Source organism: Pan troglodytes, chromosome 9 (genome assembly GCF_028858775.2).
Source record: "Pan troglodytes isolate AG18354 chromosome 9, NHGRI_mPanTro3-v2.0_pri, whole genome shotgun sequence".
NCBI lineage: Eukaryota > Metazoa > Chordata > Mammalia > Primates > Hominidae > Pan > Pan troglodytes.
Window position 1 is genome coordinate 46,247,668 of NC_072407.2, and position 16,838 is coordinate 46,264,505.

The 16,838-nt window shown below is 37.6% G+C and overlaps 1 long non-coding RNA gene across 1 annotated transcript in view; it reads right to left on the reverse strand.

Moving 5' to 3' along the window:
- Positions 1 to 16,838, reverse strand: part of LOC104008471 (uncharacterized) — a 66,039-nt gene that overhangs the window by 44,508 nt on the left and 4,693 nt on the right. Inside the window, exons 2-4 of the long non-coding RNA XR_683068.5 lie at positions 8,860 to 8,930; positions 7,514 to 7,629; positions 5,893 to 5,959 (exon numbers count right to left, since the gene is read on the reverse strand). This is a non-coding gene — a long non-coding RNA (uncharacterized LOC104008471). The remainder of the gene's footprint in view (positions 1 to 5,892; positions 5,960 to 7,513; positions 7,630 to 8,859; positions 8,931 to 16,838) is intronic.

The window sequence follows — 16,838 nt, forward strand, 5'->3', positions numbered from 1 at the left end:
AAGCTGCTTTTGTCTCCAAGTCATCTTGTCCCAGACATGATACAAGATGTGAGTTGTCTGCACATCTCTGTTGCTCCATTAGCCAGATCCCTTCTGCTTTCTATGTTCTAGTCATTCTTCAAATGGTCTCAGCAACAATTTATCATTTTTTAGTGCTCTTCACCAAAGAAGAGCACTAAAGTCTTTTAAACTTTGACGTCCTTATTTTTAATTTACAATATTTCGACTATTTCTTATTCATAGAAATCTGTTATTGTTTCAAATGCCTTGAGTCCTTCTAAGGATAAATAATTTAATTAAAGGTAAAGTTTTCCATCATTTATTTAAGGCTACCTTGAACATTACTTCTGGTTGTTGTGTGTTTTTTCTTTGGTGTTGCTCTTCCTTACACATTAAGTGAGTTTTGGATATCCATTTATTCCTGTGGTTGAAATACATGAAAATTCCTGTTCACCTGCTGAGACTACGTGTTCTAGGTATTGAGAAGGCATCAATACATTAGAGCAGGCATGAGAGAAAATCACTTCGCAGAGCATCCCCTAGTTTCCTGGCTTGAGGGTTCACTGGGGAATGGCTGTCTTTGCAACTTTAAACAGAAGCCTAAAGCCTGCAAAGAAGCCTTTGCCTTCTGCCTCCCTCGGCTATATGTGTGTTGCTTTAGTGATTCTGATTCTTTCTGCATCCCAGCAGTCATGCTGGGAGTCCTCCCCAGGCAGATACATTACTGTTTTCCAGACCATTTTAATACAATCACAGAAGGCAGAAAGAGGAAGCATAGGAAATGTACTAGGGCAAGGGAGGCTGAGCCGCTTTTCTTAATCATTCATTATACTGTGTACATCATGCTACAATGTTTTTATTCATCTCATTTAATCCTCTCAGCAGCTTTTCAAGATAGTTATTCAGCATTTTGTGGGTAAAGAAAATGAGAGATACAGATCAAATAATTGATAGGTTCAAAGGGAGACAAAAAGTCCGCATTTAATTTTAATTTTAATTTTTAGACCAGTCTTTTGCCTTAGGAAGTAGTAATATGGTTTACTTTAACCACACTTAGGTAGACTTCCTCAAACCCAATAACCATCCTTTTATTACTCTTTAGGTTTAGAAAAACCTTTGCTAAATTTTCTCCAGTTTCCAGCTTGGGAAGCTGTGGCTCAGTCAGATATATCATAATAGGTCATATTCCAATAGCAAGGGAAAGTCATTCATTTTGTAAATTAGAAGGTATTTTTCAACACAGATCATATATTTTAGTTAGGTGTCTTCATCCCCAGCAGCAGCAGAATGTGCATGATATGATTGAGACATTGGCCATATCAGTAGCTGTCACAATTTATATTGATTGTACTAGCTAGGCTGCGTCCTCTTTTCCCCTCACCACCCCTAATATATCCCTCTGGACTCATTCTCTGGAAATAATAATGAAAACCAATCATTAATTATGAGTACAACCTCAAAAATTTTAGAAGTTACCTGGCAAGAGAAGAGGAGTTTATAAGAAGGCAGATATAAACATCTAAGATAATAGGTTGGAGAGATGGAATGATCAGGTTAAAAGGGCCTGAATTTGGGAATCACTTGGTTTTTGAAGTCTGGGACCCAGCTGGATGAAAGGCATGTTGTCTTCAACAGTACTTACTGATAAATATCTATGGGATATTGTTATGGGGATAAAAAGATTTTAGAGGGGCAGCATAAGATAAAAGACTGTCTCTAGTTTTGTTTTTGCCATTAACTAACTCCTCTTCTCCAGCCACCTACCCTCTTTTTGTGTAAAACAAAGCAGTTGCCCTAATTTTAAGGGTCCTTCTAACTTTAAGAGACTATGAATCTGACATGTATCCCACAAGCTAGAGTGCAAGGTTATCTACAGGAAAAGAGGAGGAGAGCAACCAGACAGCACATTTAAGTGCCAGGAGGGCAAGAGAATAAATGTCTCACAAACCAAAGGAAGGAATAAAGCTCATGCCCAGCCTCTTCTAAGGTTTATGTGAGCAAAGGATTTTAGAAGTCCTTTGCAAACTGGGAAGTTCTATATAAACGTGAGAGCTGATTTTCTTTTTTGGTAGTCATTTACAGATCTCCTTATCTGTGCCAGCCACTTTTTTAGGCACCAAAAATGCTAAAGACTCTTGCTTAGCAATGTAGAAAGCAGTCTTTATTGTGGGCAGGGAACATTTTTGCAGATAATATGACTTCACAGAGCATTTCCAATTAAAAGTTGGGTACAAAACAGAGATTTTTGGGTGATTGCCTTGGGGTAAGGCTTGAAAGGATAAGTCATAGGGAACTCCTGTCATAAAGACCATGAGCTGTCTGCTGTAACCCAGCAGCCTGAGGGCTGAAGAGAGTGGTTCTAATAGGTGGATGAAATTATAGTCACTGCCTTCCAAAATATCTTATTCTATTTCCATAATAAGCTAGAATATAAATGAGTTATGTTGAAAGGTAATAAATAAAAATGTGAAGGCTTACTTCTGAGTGTATGAAAAACTTGGCTCTCCTTTACAAATCACTGGGATTCCAAAGCACCAGACAAATCCCATCACCAATGACTTCTATTGATGCACTGGAGAGGGATGAGTCATAAAATGCACAGAGTAGAGGGAGGACAGACAGCAAGCAAATAGTCTCATCGATAAATGCACGCAGTCCTTTGTTCTAATGCTGAAGGAGTAGAACATAGTTCAGTGACAGAGTTGAATAAGAAAGTCCTAATTTAGATTGGGTGGCCAATATGAAGAGGCAAGTTTTAAACTGAGTCAGAAAGAGTGAGTAGGAGTAGCCAACCGCAGACTTGAGAGCCAAGAGTAGCAGCATGGAGGAAAAAAGCCAGGGCATAAAAGAACCGGGCACATATGAGCAGGCTTCATCTTCAGAAATCCTATTCATCTAACCTGGGAAATGCCAGAGACCACTAGGAAAGCCTCCATAAAGTTACTTTTTTGTTTTTCAGCTGCTTCCTAGTCAACAAATCTTTTGTATATCAATGAACTCATCATTAAAATAAAAACAAGAACAACAACAACAAAAGGCTCCCAAATTTAGGAAGGTGACATAAGAATAGTAGCCCACTGTTCCATTATTGCTCAAAGTACTTTACCTGTTACCTTATTTATAGAAACTCTCCCATATTTATGCTCAAAGCTATATTTGCTCAACTAGTAGAAAATCTCAAATAAGACCAAGAATTAGGAAGTTTGTACCATTCTGTCTAAGACAAGGTCCCTTTGCTACATAAAGTCCCCTGGATGGACAGAAAGTTGAACCTTTAGCATTAGTGTCTACCACCTATTCTGTCTGCCTTTCTGGTTGTTCTCTTCTGTTTTAGTAGTTTCCTAGAGTTGTTGTATTATGTTTATACATAACAGATGTATGTAATCTGTGTATTATGTTTACATAATTACTTGTTACATAATTATGTAACACATTCTAATAAAATTAGAGGCTTACAACAACAGAAATTTATTTTTTCATAGTTCTGGACATCAGAAATCCAAAATCAGTTTCAATGTGTCATATCAAGGTATTAGTAGGACTGTACTTCTTCAGAGGTGCTAGGGGAGAAGCTGTTTCCTAGCCTCTTTCAGCTTCTAGTGGCTGCCAGTGGATTTGTCAGTGGCTGCTTCACTGCAATCTCTGCCTGTGTGGTCACAGTGCATTTTCCTCTCACATTGAAGATTGCATTTAAAGTCATCCTGGATAATACAGTATAATCGCCGTATCTCAAGGTGCTTAACCTAATGGCATCTGCAAAGACCCATTCTTTAAAAATCATTCTATTATAAAGACACATGCATGCATATGTTCATTGCAAGACTATTTACAATAGCAAAGATATGGAATCAACCTAAATACTCATCAGTGATAGACTGGATGAAGAAAATATGATACATATACTCATGGAATACTATGCAGCCGTAACAAAGAATGAGATCATGTCCTTTGCAGGGATATGGATGGAGCTGGAGGCCATTATCCTTAGCAAACTAACACAAGAATAAAAAAAACCCCAAAGACTGCATGTTTTCACTTAAAAGTGGAAGCTAAGTGATGAGAATACATGGACACATAGAGGGCAACAAAACACACTGAGGCCTATCAGAGGGTGGAGGATGGAAGGAGGAAGAGGATCAGGAAGAATAAGTAATGTGTACTAGGCATAATACCTGGGTGATGAAATTAGCTGTACAACAAACTCATATGACACAAGTTTACCTATGTAACAAATCTGCACGTGTACCCCTCAGGTTAAAAGTTAGAAAATATAAAAAATAAAAGTGAAAATTTTAAAAATAGTTAATGCATAACAGATGCATATAGTTTTGGGGTACATGTGAAAATTTAAAACATCCATATCATCTGTAAAGATCAAATCAGTGTACTTGAGATATCCATTACCTTAAATGTTTGTCTTTATGCTAGAAACATTTAAATTATTCTCTTCTAGCTATTTTGAAATGTATAATACATTACCATAAACTATTGTCATCCAACTGATCTATCTAACACTAGGTTTCATTTCTCCTATCAACCCATATATGCATACCAATTAATCAAAGACCTTTTCATGTACCTTTTTAAAAATTTGGTTTTGACATTTAATAACTGTATATATGTATAAAGTATAGTGTGATGTTTTAATACATGAATACATTGTGTAAAAACCAGAGTGTTTGAGATATCTATTACCTCATACATTAATCATTTCTTTATGGGGAAAACATTCAAAATCTTCTCTTCTAGCTATTTTGAAATACACAATACAGTATAATCACAAACTACAGTCATACTACTCTGCAGTGAAACACCAGAATTTATTCCTCCTATCTCACTGGAACCTTGTTCTCCTTGGCCAATCTTGCCTTATTCCTTCTTTCCCCCCATCCTCCCCAGTCTCTGACAACCACTATTCTACTCTCAACTTCAATGAGAGCAGCTTCTTCTGATTTCACATATAAGCAAGATCATGTGATATTTGTCTATGTTCCTGGCACATTTCACTTAAAATAATATCCTCCAGTTCATCCATGTTGCCACAAATACAGAATTTTTTTATGGCTTAATAGTATTCCATTGTGTATATATACAACATTTTCTTTATCCATTGATCTGTTAGACACTTAGGTTGATTATATATGTTTTTTGTAATATATATATGGCTTTTGTAAATAGCGCTGCAATAAACATGAGAATGCAGATATCTCTCAGACATACTAATTCCATCTCTTCGGCTATATACCTAGAAGTGAGGTTGTTGAATCATCATGGTAGTTCTACATTTAACTTTTTGAAGAACCTCAAAAAAATACCTTTTTTACTTATAAATTAGCATTTCCAGTTTCTAGCCATTAGGTTCTGATATCTTTGGGTGATATTTTTCTGTCCATGACACTCTCCCTCCCACATTACTCTATTGCTCTACTGCCTAGAGGTGTCAGTTCATGGTCATACATTGCAAAATTCTCCAGGGCCTTGACTTTTTTTAGGCTACTACATATCTCTTCTAAGCCTCCAGGGCTCTCCTCCCTCCCCATAGTATGAAAATAATTTTGTTTCACACTTTCTCTTTTTTTACAGGGTGTTCTTACAGAAGAGCTTCTAGGGCTCCTAATTAGAGAGCTTTTTCCTTTATACCAGAGACCTGCCCATGTGAGATGAGTCACGGAGACAAGAAGGAATCCAAGCTGGATCTAGAATTACTAATCCCCCTATCATCCACGTTCCATTCCTAAATCAGGGATCATTCTGCTATAATGTATTGTTTCACATAATGATTTTCATATAGCTGTGTGTTTGTCTTTCCCAGTGCCAGGCTTTGTTCAGTCCCTCGATTCACTAGAAATATATAAGAGTAGAGAAATCCTATTTGCCAGTAGAGTCACTTACCTTCTTATACTGGAGAGAGATTATTCCCCTTATCCCCTGCCCCACCACACACACATACAATGGAGTGCTGTTACAAGAAAAATAAAGTGGGTCATAAGTGAAAAAACATCACATAGAAATTCCACACTAAAGACCATTTGGTGAAAGCACTATGCTAGGTATGTTATGTTTGGCTACATCCTCTCACTTATTTTTTCTGGGGTTAATTAGATTGTTTTGGTTGCAAAAAATTAAGAGTTACTCCAGTAACCCAAGCAATGAATATTTATTGAATGGTAACAAATACTTTACAGCTAAATTACTGCAGGCATCTTGTAGAAATAATCAAGACCTTAGCTGTGCTTCCAGGCCACATCAAAATGAAGATGGTTACACAGCTCTAAGCCTATAAAATCGTAAGAAAATCACAAGAAAAGATGCATAATCAGAATTATAAAAATAATAAACAGGAAAGGATGTATAGTAAAAAGTTAAAGAGAAAAACCTAGCTTAGCAACTGAAAGGTTAGTCTGTATTCTATATATATATATCTTTTGACCTCACTGGCTCTTCTTTACCTGCATAGAAAGAGTTTGCCAATGCCCACTCTGGTGCTCTGTCATTATCCCAAGTAAGCTATTCATTACGTATCTTGGCACATCTACTTGTGGCCCTTCTACCAATCTCCTAACTATCTTTATATATTTCAAGATATAATTCCTCCAGGAAGAGGATTGATCCACCAAGTGTCCATTGGACTGGTTGGGCAGAGCTTTCTTTACAGCTCACCCCCATGGACCTGCAGACTGACATTCTTTGGGGCAAGTGTCCATTTGTGGACCAATCAGCTATGGATGGTGAGGCCACGTGGTACTGGCCGGCATCATAGATGATTGTAGATGATTAAATTGAAAACCATAACAAATTGGAGATGGGAACCTCATAGAAGGTGAATTTGAGCGTGGAAGATATGTAAGACTTAGCCTATGGAGGACACCTACTTGCTCAGAGACCATGGAAATGAGCCCCATATCATTGGCATTTGAGCTTAGTGCAAAGCTTTCTTTCCCTCTCAGAATGACAGCAGGAGAGCTCGGTTATATAACGGATGTATCTGGAGACTAGTAACCATGCACACACAGTCTGACCCTGCCTGGAATGAGATCCCCAAAGAGACAACTAGGTAATGTGTTAAACCTTTAACACGAGCCAAGGGCTGAGTCAGCACTGAGGTAGCCACTCTCCTTGGCGCTGTTAGATACACATGGCAAGACTTCATTCTCATCATGTTTATGGCTCCAGCATTGCCTAAGGGAGTTATAAAAGCTAGTAGCGGCCTGTGTAATTTTTTCCGGCATGGCTAAGAGAAAATCCTTGAACTTGGAGACTGATCTCTGGGTATAAAGTGGTAATGGGCGATCATTCACACCTTTCCTTCCCAGCTGCATTAAATAACACTTTGGTATTCAGCCATAATTCACAATCTGCAGCGGCTGTGTCAGAGGGAAGGGGGATGTTCATTCACTGTTTGACTGCAATTTCAAACACAAATGCAGTGAAGAATAGTCTTGCTGAGCCTACAGAAATTATTATTCTAGATGCAGCTTTTTTAATTTGTGCAAATTTTGGATCCTGTACTTACAGAAAAAAAGGAAAAAAGTGGCTGTGACCAGGGAGATGGTTGCATCTTCGAGTAGTGGGGATAAGGCACAATTTTCCTTTAATGAGGTGATTTTTTTTCTGCTGAAGTCTTGAACTCTGAAAAAGAAAATTGTGTTTGAACATATAAAAGGAACGCAGATGGAATGTCCTCAGTGAGGTGTTAAAACACAAAATCATTCCATTTCAGGGAGACATAACACATAAATTTGCAATCCCAAATGATGGCAATGTCTCTGGGGGTGGGTGGGACTGCTGTCCTTGTGAAATGCCCATCCTGTCCCTGAACGCTTGGGCTCAGGAGCACTAGACATTCAAGTTCATGGCAGAGAAGACATGACCCTCCTGTACATTTCCAGAGCAGCCCCTTCTAATAAGCCACATAAGGTAAAGGAAGAGAAAGCAGAGGTCTGTGAGATAGAGGAATGGATAAAGAATGTTCTTTCCTTGGCTTCTTGGAGCTAAATTGAGAACAAGTGAAAAACCATTAATGTCTGATATGCATGGAGGCAGTATAATACAGTTTAATATTAATTATTATTATTATAGATTTCACAGTCAGGTAGGCTTTGATTTGAATTCCAGTCTCTCATTTCCTAGCGGAAAGACCTCAGACAAGTCACATTAGTTGTCCCAATTTTGGTTCCTTCAACTGTCAGAGAATGATATTAATACGTACAAGGTGCTATGATAATTAAATTGGGTAGTGTCTGTAAAGCACTTAGCATAGTGCCTAAAAAAATGAACGTGACCTAGCTCAGCATGAGCTGACTCCTGCCTTTCCTGCCGGCCTCATCTGAACCAATTTCCTAATTTGTCTCTACCCTTATGACACCCTGGCCTTATTTTTTTGTTTCTCAAATGCTTCCGGCTTTTTCTAGTTTATGAACCATTGACTGTAAGGTCTCTACTGCATAGTCTCCCAGTCTCTAACACTTCTGTTGCCAGTGTAATGTTTTTCAGCATTTACTTTCACCTCTTAAATGAGGTTCCTCAAATAAATACATCAGTCTTTCTTTACACAGAATATGTGAGATTGTGATTATGTGTGTGTTTTGTTTTTTCTTAGCACCTTGCAGTTTTCTGCCACTGCATTTATTATAGTTTTAGTTAAATGTATATTATATAAATTATCTTTTAAAATGTTAGCATCTTGTGTTGAACTGAAAGCTTTATGAAGGAAAAAAACCTGTGTGGTCTTATTCACCAGTTACCTCCAGCCCCTGTCACAGTAACTAGTACCCAGGAGTTATTAAACCTTGTGGATTAAGTGATAATTCCATTCCCTGAATGTGAATCACAGAAAGAAAATCAGTGATCATTACCTACCTGGAAGGATGAGACGGCATCTGTGCAGCAAATGGGAAATATTTTCTGGGTCCAGACAAGCGATCATGGTCCTCCAAAGAACAGAATTGCATCTCTGTTTTCCTTTTCCTTCTTCTATTTCTCAATGTGTAGTGTCTTAGTTTGAGCTGCTTTAACAAATAGTCACAGACTGGGTAGTTTCAACAACAGAAATGTAATTTCTCACAGTTGTGGAGGCTGGAAGTCCAAGATAAAGGTGCCAGCAGATCCGGCGTCTGTTGCAGGCTGGCTTCCTGGTTTGCAAATGCCCATCTTCTCATTGTGGCCTCACATGGCAGCGAGCAGAGACAAAGAGCATCTTCTCCTGTCTCTTCTTATGAGGACCTAATCTAATTCATTAGTGTTCCACGTTCATTAATGAATTAACTCCCAAAGTCCCCACCTCCTAATACCAGCACATTGGGGGTTAGCATTTCAATATATGAATTTCGGGGGGACACAAATATTCAATGCATAACATATACCCAACACAAGAGAGTCCATCAGAATGCACGAGCCCTTTACAGATAGGCCAGTTCTCCTGACAGAACTCGCACATATTTCTCAGCCCAATTTTGATTGTACTCATTGATTTGGTAAGACATGGTCCAAAGGGTTTTCAGGAAGATTCAACATATCTGATAATGTGGCTATGTTCCCAAGTAGATATTTTAATTTCAGGACCATATTTAACTGTGAAATTTAGCTTCCTCAATGCCAAAAGGTAGTTCATACAACTTGACAAAAATCAGCCACAAAGACTCAAACTCCTGGTGTATACACATTCTACTATTATATGATTCTCTTGGAAGAGAGGTGTGTTTTCTTGTTTCTGGGTCTCCAGGGCCTGAAACACTACCTAATATATGCTGGCACTTCATACATTTGTTGAATGAGTGAATGAATTGCTCAAACATAAGCTGATAACCCACATTGCAAGTATATATGGGAAACAAATTTATTGAGTGTCTGTTGCAGATATGTTTCATTTAGTAACTTATTTATTTCATACAACAATCTTATTGAAATGTAGCCCCTATTTACAGATAAAAATTCTGACCAAATCTGTCTTTTATTAAGCACAACACAGAGCTGGTCCCAGACTTCACGGAGTGTAAGAAAGATAATTACAGTGCTGCCTGGGGAGCTCTAACGTAGAAATTATATTGAGAAACTCTCTGTAAAAGAATATAGGAGTCCGTGAAAGAACACTTAAAATCTCCATGGACAAGATACAATTTTTGAAAGAAGTAATTTTATTCTGAACCCAAAATAATGAGAAGCAAATACTCAGATGACAAGCAGTAGATGAGATTTCCAGAAACAGAAAACAGCTAATGTGAATGCTTATCTTAGAGGTTTGATTGGCAAACCTGAGAAAGACACAGAATGTTGGTGGGGATGGAAGGTAGAGCTTACGTGAGGAGCTGTGAGAGATTAGGCTGGCAGGGACTGGACTCACAGCAGTCCCATAATCCTAAGGTACAGAAGAACTATTACAAGCTTTTGAGCCAGGAAAGTACAAATATATATATATATATATATATATATATATATATATATATACATTTTTAATTTTCACAAAATTATATTCTGTTATAGCATTGAAGATGGATTGAGGAAGGGTACAACTGCAAGAAGTAAGTGAGGGCCAGAAACAAAGGATTCCTCAGTAAGAAATAAGGGTGGTCCACAATAAAGAACGTAAATTATCTGGGATGGGGGATAGGGATATATTTTGGAATATTCAGAAAAGAATCAACACCTTGTGTAGTGGGTATTATGTCTAATTTATAGATACAAGATTCTAAGGTAAATGGAGGAAAATTGATGTGTCTGAGAACAGAGGGGGATCTCAAGACCAGGTAGTCCCCAGAGCTTAACTCTTCTCACCATGTGAAACCATCTCCCAGTAGCCTAATGACCCAGATCTGTGAACTCTGTCATCTCCAACAGAGACCACCATTATCCACAACACAGCTTGAACCTTCTCTGTATGGCAATCACACCACCTTCTGTTTCTTCCCCTTAAATACTGGCTGTTGTGCAAAGCACTTCAAATTATTAAATGCAAATTATCTTAGAAAATCGATTTCAGGATGCTTAGCCAGAGACTTTATTAAGCAGTTATTGATTGAAAGCAGAAAAGTTAACATGCAAATCAAATCTAGATTACCGGAGTCTCTCTCACACACATCTTCTAATACAGACAGGATGCTGCTACTTAAAAAACAAACAAAAATGTTCCTTGTTGGCACCTCAGAAGCAAGCACCTCTTTGCTTATTTGTTTCTCTCCTTGACAAAAATAAACAAATCTTTAAAAACATAATGAGTCAGGACATTCTCTCTGTGGTAAATAAGGGACTCCAGAAGGCCCCTGTTGAGGGTCATTACCCCTTTGGGGCCCCCTGGGAAGCATTCAGTAAATAATTGCTTCCCCACCTTACATGGACACCCCAGTGTTCTAAGCATGGGCCAGGGCCAGAGAGTAACTTCTAAACTGGGAGGATTTGGCTGATTAACTTTCCATTAAATGTTTCCCAACTCCATGCTGAAACTTCAGGGATCAAGCTGAGAGCGGAGAAAAAAGTAACAATCTGAATGCTTGGCTGGTAATTAACATCACCAGGTGACAAATCAATACTACCTGGCTGTTCCCATAAACAATGATAACAGGGAGGACTAGACTTCCAGCCTTTAGCCTCCTGGCTATTTTTCTGTGGCTCTATTGCTTTAAAGACAAAAGGTGAAACAGGGCCGGGTGGTATTTCTTCAGCTGTAGGTGGTATTGAGGTCTAAAAATGCAAACAGGTATTTCAAAGAAAAGAGTTTTGGCTGAAAAGTAAATACGATATAACCTGGAATGTTGAACAAAAATGTGAATTTAGGTGAGCGGTTTTTCAATGTTAACATATATAAGAATAACTAGATGATTTATTTATAAAGTAGATTTCAGAAATTAAGTTTCAGGAGTATTCATAAGTTTTCCAGGAGATTTTGGTGTGGGTAGGTCACAAATTACATGTGAAGAATCATGTTAAATACACAACTGTTTCATTTATTAGGTAGTTTTATCCAAAAAACTTAACAAGTATTTGTTTCTTAACAACTTATAGCTCTCTGAAAAAGTAATGCATATAATTTCCAAGAAAAATTGATGTTCTTCTTTCTTAAATGACCACAAGTGGTGATTGCTAATGGGAGGTATGCACGTGTGGGGCACTGCCCACCTTTTCAAAGCTTGCAATGAGGTCAGACACTGCCCTCCTCATTTCCTGTTTCACATTGAAACATGGGGTTTCATTTTTATCCCAGCAACTGCTGAAAACTCAGCTTCCCAAAGATATGACAGCATTGAAGCGAATGTAAAGCAAACTAGCAATTCACACTGTGCCTGTCAGAAATGAGTATCACTTGGTTTTCCTAACAAGTTAAAATGTCCCAGTGTGTCCCTGGAATTTGGTGTAGCATCTCAATGTGCCTCAGCACACACCTTGGGAATCATGGGTGTAAGCAGCAGTAAAACCAGGCAGATTAGATGGGCTCTGACCCCCAGGGCCTATGTTAATTGGCAGATAATGGGCAGTTGAATGGAAGTTTGAGAATGAGGGATTGCCCATCCTTTTGGAAATAGAAGATGCTTTTTAATTTCAGGGCAAATGGTCTCTAGCATTCTAACTTTAGGCTTCTCAGTAAGCCTAACTGGAAGAATTTGTTACTAAATGGTATGGTTTTGTTAAGCCTAAAGAACTTTTAATTTAGAAATGCTATTTCTTTTCTGCATACCTACTGCGATGACTCAGGAAAAGAGTAAAATACATACATTAGCTTATTTAATCTGCCCAACACATCTATGAAATATCGTTAGCCCTATTTTCTAGTTGAGGAAGCTAGAAATCAAATTGGCTAAGATACTTACCCAATATCCTACAGAGAGTAAATACTGCAGTGAGTCCCAGAACCCATGTCTGACTCAAAAGCCCAAACTCTTTCCTCTATAAGCAAGGGCTTCAATTTTGAGAGAGAGCTACTTCTCAGGTGCCCACTAGGTAGATCTGGAAGGTTCAGTTTGAGATTCCAATAAATTCCAGGTATAGATAACTCCCCTCTGACACCCAGATTTTTTTTTTAGTTAAGTTATTTGAGTAAATCATGTTATCACCTTATCTTATTGGGATTTAGTTCTTTTATCTACTTATGTTTACATAAAATAATGTTATCTGTGTTATTCTGTCAACCCAGTTCACTTAAAATCATCAGATTTTCATTGAGCCTTAAAAATGTCTCAAGCACTAAACTATGGGTGACAAATATATGGATTAGAAATTCTCTACACACTGGATGCTAAAAACTGTGTGTGTGTGTGTGTGTGTGTGTGTGTGTGTGTATGAGATAGATATATATATATATATATATATATATATATATATATATAATTGGAGACACAAAAGGAGATGCAGTTTCATTGTGCCGGGATCAATAAAAGGGGATTTTTTTTTGTCCTATTTTGTAACTTATACTAAAACAGACACCACTCCTCATATCTTCTGTGCTTCTACTAATTTACTACTCATGCAAACAGTTTTTAGCACCTAGTGTGTAGAGAATTTCTAATCCATATATTTGTCACCCATAGTTTAGAGCTTGAGACATTTTTAAGGCTCAATTAAAACCTGATGATTTTAAGTGAACTGGTTTAACATTAGAATAACACAGATAGCATTATTTTAGGTAAACATAAGTAGATAAAGGAACTAAGTCTCAAAGAGATAAGGTGATAACATGATTTACTCAAGTGACATAACTAAAAAGCTGAACAATTTTTTGAGAACCATTTATAGCCATTAACTGTTCTTTTTCCCCTATTTTTAAAAATTTGTTTTCAGAGCGTTAACTATGTGTAAGTGGTTGAAGGAAACATAGAATCCATAAAAACTCTTACCTAAACATAATGCTCTAACCTAACTAAAGGTTAAAGAATCTAAGGAAACCTTGTGTTTAGTACGACTAAAAACACACAAAAGTACTGATATTCATAGATTTTTAGGGCCTACAATTGTCCTTAATATTATTCAATATTAAATACTCGTATTAGCTACTGTTATTATTAAAGAGTATTTAAATCTCTAACTAGAAATATATAGATGTTATTTGTATAGATAATGACATAGATATGCACACAGATATATATATCGAGTTAAAAACTGTCAGTGTTTTCTCTTCGCATTCTGGGATTTCCCTAATATTTTAGTCATATTGATATGTCAACTTCCAAGGCAGGAAAAAGCAAGGAAGCAATTATTTTAATTATTTTCTGTTAGCTTTCTGATCCCAATTACTAAAGAATGGTATTAACCTGAAGTATTTATTTATTCGTGTGTGTGTGTGTATTTATATATATATATATATAAAATATAAGTATATATATTTACATATACCACTGTTCAATTGATATGTATATATTGAACCGTGGTTTACAGAGAGTGGGGAGGAAGGGGAAGAAGCATTGATTTTGTTTTGGTAATTTTCATTTCAATTCCCATTTCATTATTAAGCAGAAAAACGTGCACATTAAGCTGAAAACATGAGTGACATAATTCTCTTTAGTACTACAGAGGTTTACATTTTAACATTTACTTGACTGTGTTTATGCTCCATGGATAAATGGGTGAGTGGTTAAGAGAGCACATACAGAAATTAAAAAAAAAAATATTATGGTATCTTCAAACCAGAGAAGGAGAAAACATTTAATTACAGAGTGAAATTGATGCTGTTTTGATAGCTGAGAGTACAATCTTCTACCTCCAAATTATATTAATTAGAAGGTGGAGGTTTTCAGCCCCTATTACACACTCAGCATGGTGCTTGGGTTGGGGGTTCAGTAATAAACAAGAAAGATTCAATTTCTTGGCATTTGCGGCATCACTTAGTTTTGTACAATCCTCACAGCAGCCTCTGTAGGTAGATCTTGTCTTCTTCATTTTACAAATGTGCAAACCAAATTCAAGGAGGTGAAGTAATTTGTCTATGATCACATATGTAGGAAGTGTTGGAGTCGTAACATGAACTGAAGCCTTTTTTATTTTGAAGTCTAATTATTTTCGCTATACTTGGATTCCTCTCAGTCCAGACATATTAAAGATAAACAACTAATTACTTATTAATTGCTTCTCAATCTTTTTTCAACTTAGACTGGTTTCATAGATAATTTTACACTCTCTAGAAAACATGATAATCTTAACTTTGAATATAGTCTAATATTACATATGATAATGGTAATCACTCATTTCAGAAACCAAAGGATTCCCTCTAACTTTTTACATCTCAGGTTTATCACCATTAGGCTTGCAAAAGTAATTAGGAAGAATCACCATGTTCCATTTATACCCCCATTTCAAACAATTAATGGCGTAGAGCTGTTGTATTAGTACGTTCTCACATTGCTATAAATAACTGCCTGAGACTGGGTAATTTATAAAGAAGAAGAGGTTTAATTGACTCACAGTTCCACAGGCTGTATAGAAAGCATGGCTGGGGAGGCCTCAGGAAACTTACAATCATTGCGGAAGGCCAAGGGAAAGCAGGCAAGTCTCATTCTCACATGGCGGGAAATGAAGGAAGAGAGAGAGAGAAGGGGAAGGTGCTACACACTTTTAAACAACCAGATCTCATAAGAACTCACTCCTTATCACGAGAACAGCAAAGCGGAAATCTGCCATCATGATCTGATCATCTTGCATCAGGCCCCTCCTCCAACACTGGGAATTAGAATTCAACATGAGATTTGGGCAGAGACACAAATACAAACCATATCAACTGTCTTTTCTAAATTCTGTCCCCTGATCGACTACTTCATCCTCATCATGGAAGCTTATTAAAAAATGAAGATTCTGGCCAGGCACGGTGGCTCACACCTATAATCCCAGCACTTTGGGAGGCCGAGGTGGGTGGATCGCCTGAGTTAAGTAGTTCCAGACCATCCTGTGCAACATGGTGAAACTTCGTCTCTATCAAAAACACAAAAACTAGCCAGATGTGGTGGTGCGTGCCTGCAATTCCAGCTACTCAGAAGGCTGAGGCACAAGAATCATTTAAGCCCAGGAGGCAGAGGTTGCAGTGAGCCGAGATCATGCCACTACACTCCAGCCTGGGTGACAGAGTGAGACCCTGTCTAAAATAAAATAAAATAAAAATAAAATAAAGTAAAATGAGATTTTCTACCCTCTATTGAATTAGCATTTCTAGGAGATTAAAAAAAAAAAAGCCTGAGGAGTCTGATTTTAATCCATTTGCCTAGGTCATTTCAGTCTAAAACCACTATGAGAACTACTTCTATATGAAATACTACACTATACATGGAGTAGAAGTATATCTCATGCCCTTTATTACTAAAGCTGATTATTAAAAGGTCAAAACCTCAACTGGAATAGTAGCAAGTTCAGTACTGTTCTTTTAGAGGGGACTGGACTTCTCACCACTGTTGTTGAGAAAACAAACCAAAAAATCAAAAAATAAAGATTTATGCAAAATGGATTCTATTCCTAGGACAAAACAGGGAAAGTCCTGGACTATAATTGTTTTACTGATTTGTTATTGCTTCTGTTTCTCTTCCTGCCACATCATTGCCATTAAAAGTCAGTCTTTGGCCAGGTGCAGTGGCTCACGCCTGTAATCCCAGCACTTTGGGAGGCTGAGGCGGGAGGATCACCTGAGATCAGGAGCTCAAGGCCAGCCTGGCCAACATGGCAAAACCACATCTCTACTAAAAGTACAAAAATTAGCTGGGCATGGTGGCAGGCACCTGTAATCCCAGCTACTCAAAAGGCTGATGCATGAGAATTGTTTGAACCCGGGAGGCGGAGGTTGCAGTGAACCGAGATCCCGGTAATGCACTCCAGCCTGGGTGACAAGAGTGAGACTCCATCTCAAAAACAAACAGACAAACAAACAAAATGTCAGT